Here is a 6,169-nt window from a genome sequence, read left to right as displayed (position 1 = left end):
CTGACCTTCTCTTTACTTTTTAAATATAATTTTTTCAGCTGTTGTAAGTGGGAGTACTGATATATTGGCAAATTGGCTCCACTATTTATATATCTGTTGGATAGTTGAATTTAAGTTATTCTTAGTTAAACCGGTGTTTTTGTAATAGTGAAGATGGAGAGGTAAGAGGCTGCGTGCCTGATGGAAAGCTTTATTACATTTTATTTGTGTTTGTAATCCAAACAAGGAAAATCTGAATTAAAGACTTACAAACACACCCCCTCAGTGGGAGACGGTCTTATAGGAACAGAGAAAAGTAAAATGCGTCTTCACACACCAGCCAGTGTGGGTAAAATGACAATCTCTCTGACTCAACGGTGTGACCCCCAAACTGTGGGTCCTCCCCGATCCACCAATAAAGCAATTTAAAATAGAGGTGGTCCTAGCTTTTTGGGAAAAACCCTCGCTCAAAACCTACGACCCCGAGTGACCAGAAATGATCTCCTGCCTGACTTACTGGAAAAAGCCCCCTGACTATAACCCCTGGCTCCAATTAGTTACTTTATTACTTAGTTACTTTTAAAAACATACGTAATAAAGCAATAGACCTTTCAGTCCAATTTTCTGCATAATCCAGTATTGTGTGGATGCTATAAAGAGTTAATGTTTCTCTTTAATCTTTATCCTTTATTATTCTTGAAGTTTCCGCTTTCTTTGCTGCTTAACTACTCTCTCAGTTTTCAGCCAATTTTCACCGTTCAAATTTTAAACTGTTCTGCTCTTTCTGCTAATGCCTGCTTGCTGGGCTGAGCCATGTTTTAGCTCAGTGAGATGAGCAGCCGTTCTCAGGGCAGGAGGGTGGGGTTCGAGTCCCGCTCATGGAAACATTTTTTTCAGTTAACAGTTCAATCTTTTCAACTCTTTTCAACACAAATTCCAGATTCTTCAGCTAATTTCAGCACAAATTTAAGCTTCTTTACCTCTTTTCAGTTTCTTCAGCTCTTTTTAGCATAATTTTAACTTTTTCACTACTTTTCAGCACAAATTCAAGCTTCTTCAGATGTTTTCAGCACAAACTTCAGCTTCTTTACCTCTTTTTTTAGCAGAACGTCTGCTAATTCACCTGTTTTCAGCGCAAAGATCTGCTTCTTAACCTCTTTTCAGCAAAAACATTCTGCTGATTCACCTCTTTTCAGTACAATTTTCAGCGTTTTCACCTCTTTTTAGCACAATTTTCAGCCTCTTCTGCTCTTTTCAGGACAATTTTCAGCTTTTTCACATCATTTCACCAGAATTATCAGTCTCTCCACCTCTTTTTTTGTGTGAATGAGTTTGGTTCAGTGAGATGAGTAGTGCAAATTTTTCTAGTATAAAATTGAATCAAGAGAAAAAGTCTCTTTTTAAAATTTGTTTAATTACTTTTAATCTTTTACCTTTATGCACATTACATCAAGCAAAATTAAATTATATGCAACGTTCTCTGACTGGAAGAAATTTGTTTAACAGTTAAACCTATTTTCTGCATATTCCAGCATATAAAATAATTTTTTGTGTGCGTTTACACTTTCACGCTTTCACATAGATGCAAATAAAACAAAGATTCAGCAGCACTAAGTTCTGTCGCTCTTAAATCTTAAATTTTCACCTGTTTAGCAGGAGTGGGACCGGTGGAGGTTTGCCTGGTGCAGCAGTGGTCATGTCAGTTGGGGGATCCGGGGGTTCCTCTGTGAATTTCACATTCCCATTGCAGTGTGCTAGGTACTTGCTCAGATTTCAAGTTTAATTTTTTGCTGTAGAAAGAAGTTTTCTTCCCACGCAGTGTACAGCAGACGCTCATGTTTTTGTCACAATCAAACTGAAAGTAATGTCAGTACTTCCAAGCTTTAAACGCTGCATGGTCGGACACTCTCCCACACGCCATATTATCCATTGTTGATTTGCACACGTCTGTTGCTACCACGGACGTCGCACACTCGTACATCATTGTCATGAGAAACTCTCACAAACAAAATCACGGTTTAGTAACGCAGTGTGCTTATGGGAAAGTAACAGTAATCTAATTACTTTTTTGCAGTAGTAATCCCTTACTTTACTCGTTACTTGAAAAAAATTGAATCAGATTATAGTAACTTGTTACTTGTAACGCGTTACTGCCCATTTCTGCTTACAGTGTACTTGTTTCATTGTTTCCTGCAAAAACCTGACTTGTTGCCTGCAAATTGCATGTAAATACAGGGTATTTGCAACCTTATTCGTGGGTCGTGTTTTAAAGTGTATTTTGACATGCAAACTCCAGAATATTTACATCTTCTCCACAACTTATCGTCGTCATTGAAGCACAGCAGCCACAAGAGGGCAGAAAGAGAGAGCGATAGTAGCAGTCAGAACAGAATATCACAGATTACCTGTGTTAAAATGCAGTATATTTACAAAGCTTTAATGCAGTCATATTCTAACCTAAACACAAGCACAAATGCAAATGCATTCACCAAATGCACAGAGTGTCCAGCATGACTGTCACATCCAGCATCCGTCATGCTGCTCTTTTCAAACAAGATGAACTATTTGTGAGCACCTGTTTGTAGACCTGTGTGAACACCAGTGTGTGAGTGCGCTTGTGTTCATAAGGCACAAGCCTGCAGGCTCTGTTGGGTACGGTGGGCCAGGCCCTGCCAAGCAGCCCCGGGGAGTGAGTCACTACACACCTGAACTCCCAGTCCCGGACACAGAGAACCCACCAATTCACTCACAGGTGGGGGCATCCGCCGCCTGCAGGGAGTGTGGTGGGGGAAAATAGGCCCCCGCACCTATTGGAGCCTGAGATGTTCCTTGAGTGTTGGAGTCTAAGACCTGAGCTGACACATAAACATAGAAAAACAGGCACACACAGACACAAGCATGCATTTCCACCCTCATGTACACATATAGAAATACACGCACACTTGCCCAACGTGGAGTCAAAACGGGTGCACAGACCGTTCTGTGTGCCCACCCAGAGGCCCTATATGTATGTGTCATAAGAGTGTAAATAATGTGAGTGTCTAAGTTGTGCTCAGTTTTATTTTCATTAGGTTTGAAGAAACTTTGTGAGACACAAGTTTTAAACATTGAAAACAGAAATGGACCCAAACTAAAACCTTGAGGCACACCACTGTTAAGGAAGGCAGTGAGAATAGTAGTTGGCAGTGGTATTGGAAAAAGAGATAATAGTCAGATAAGTCTCGAACCAGTTCAGGGCAGTTCCACAAATACAGTAGATCTATATACAAAATTTACATGGTTACCCAAATGTAGAACAAAATTACCCTCATTTAACCCCACTCACCACTATCTCCCGTATCGGTGTATTGGTTTATTTCTTTTACTATATAACACAGACCAAAATGAAGCTGTGTGAGATTTGTTGTCATCAATTATCAATATTGTAATGCTTTTGCAGTGCCTAAACTGAACTAAACTAACCTAGTTTTTCTTAATAGCATGTGATGAAATGTCCAGTTTTGCAACAAGTCCCAGGTTTAATAGTGGAACCATAAACTACTCGCCTGTTTTATCTTTCACAATAACCATAACCATAACTGCACATGAACCTGAATTTCAATATGAGCGATAAAATTCTGTGGAAAAAAACACTGTGCCACCAAATTGAACTCGCTAGTTATAGGCTCCAGATTTATTAGTATGCTGCCAGTCGATATGGTTAATATGGTGTATGAGAAGGGGGGCATTGGGCAATTATTGACTAATCATGAACAAGCTAATAATTAGCTACTGAAATTTTAAGATACCTGTTTATCTTACTCTGACACAAATTTCTGTAATCTCCAGCCCGAGCTGACAGGCGTTTTATAGCCTTTACCTTTGTTTAAAGGACGAGGTTGGTACTTTTATAAACTAAGATTAATTGTTGCCATCAGATACCATGAGAAGAGGAAACCCAATCCTAAATCCAAAGTTGTCTTGTTGCACTAAGCCCATACTGAAGATTTAAATCTTTCTCTGACTAACAATAATATACACTTTTAATGCTTTCTGACCGCCATTAAACAGCCAAGGTGAGATAATAAAACAAAGAGACGTGTTCCTTCTAACATGTTATAATTTCCTGTGGCTGATAAAACTCTGAGTAAAAACATATAGAAAGCCTCTTCAAATGGAACCGCAATGGGACTAATGACTGTGTGGCCCTGTGCCGACTGTGCAATTATGCCGTCATATGTGTGTGTTTGCTTAAGATGTTTACAACCCTGCAAGGTGGCAGCCGGACAGGAGGCTGCGTGATGTACAGGAAGAAATTATATGTTTGTTGGTTTTGTGTAAACAGGGTTAGGCATTATTAATGCCTAATGTTAATGGTATGTAAACACAGCACACAGCTGTGTGAAAGACTTTATTTTTACAGGATGCCATTTATATTCACGTGCACAGAAACAAGTAAATCTGTCTTGAAGCAAAGAGAATGAGTCTGCCTCAAGAAAGATTTAGGAATAGATTTGGGACTGCAGCGGTGGGTGTCTTTGGGGGTTGCTTATTTGGTAAATGCGTACAGAGGATGGAAAGATAATGAAGCGACACATGAAATACTTTGGAATACTATGAAACCAACTATGAAAAAACAAATGCATCCATCAAAAATGTGAGATTTGCATGATGAAATGTTCAGATTCACATCTGGTTAATGTCAATAAATCAAAAGACTTCGCAATATTAAATTTAAGGTATAATCCCCACACACCAGATGAGTTTTATACAGTAAAGAAAGGTCAGTGCTCACTTTTGGATACACAAAGATCCAAACCAATCTTCCAGCTGAAAGTCATCAGTAGGGATGCACCGATACCGATACTGGTATCAGGTATCGGGGCCAATACTGTAAAATGTGTGTGTACTCATACTCGTAAAAGTTAACCGATACCATGAACCGATACCAATTTATTTCATTAATCAGAGGGTGGCTTGTCATTTCTGTTGTAGTTTTTTAGATTGGCCACTAGGGGGACATCCCGCGCTAAACAGGCACAGGGTTAGACGAGTGAGACTGGCGACTCCAGATAAAAAAGAGAAACTGGAGGCTGCTGTAGCTAGGCTAAACAAAATGTCAGCAGTGTGGACCGGAACAGCCAACTTTAACTCAGGTTTTGGAAAAGCGATGAAAAATGTCAAGAGAAAATCCACGGGCAGTTTAAATAACAGAGGCTCTGACTCATTTTATCACTCTGGATGACCAGCCAATGCAGGTCATGGAAAACATAGACTTGCACCGTCTTCTCAGCATACTCGAGCTGTGATATGAAATTCCCAACCACCCATACATCAGGGAGATAATGGTGCCAAAACTTTCTGAAGAGGTAAAGACAAGTCAAAGGAGCTTGCAAAGAAAAGCGTCTGGACTTCTTTAAGTTACTTGAAGACGTTTCACCTCTCATCCGAGAAGCTTCTTCAGTTCTAAGGTCAAATGGTGGAGAGTCCCAGATATAAACCTGGTGGGAGTTTCCCCCCACAGAGGGACAAAAGGACCCCCTGATGATCCTCTAATCGCCTGAGCCAAGGTGTGGAACTGGGTGTGGGTCCCAATCAGCCAGAGTTTCGGGTGAGTTCATTGTGAAACCTGGCCCCACCTTATCATGCGAATTCCTGAGGTCAGATGGCCCAGGGTGTGAGTGGGCGTTAAGGCGTCTGGGAAGGGATCTCAAAACTGGATTATAGATGGCAGAGAGTTGGTGTCGTAAACCACCGCCTCTATTCAAAGATGGTCGCTCACAGTGGACATAGATGGCTTCTTTCACTCCTCTTTCGAACCATCTGTCCTCTCTGTCCAAAATGTGAACATTGGCATCCTCGACTAGACAACTAGACAAGCAGTGTGTGTGCGATGTCAGTCCTCGGTTTAACGGCACAGTGGACTGATGATCCACGGGCTGATGAGGAGTAAATTCATCAATGCCAAATACTTTTGTTATTTTGTTTGTTTGTTTACAATATGGACACTCTGCAATAATTTAAAAGTTTATTTTATTCGCAAACCTAATTTGTATTTATTTTATTCCAAACAGAAGTGTTTTTGAAGTACTGGGTTGAATCCAGTTTTGCCTTCAGAACTGCCTTAATTTTTCATGGCACAAGTTCAATGACATACTGGAAACAATCCTCACAGATTTTGGTCCATGTTAGTAACTCACTGCCCATGATC

Source organism: Neolamprologus multifasciatus, unplaced genomic scaffold (genome assembly GCF_963576455.1).
Source record: "Neolamprologus multifasciatus unplaced genomic scaffold, fNeoMul1.2 chr04_unloc_1, whole genome shotgun sequence".
NCBI classification, from domain to species: Eukaryota; Metazoa; Chordata; class Actinopteri; order Cichliformes; family Cichlidae; genus Neolamprologus; species Neolamprologus multifasciatus.
This window is presented reverse-complemented; position numbering follows the sequence as displayed.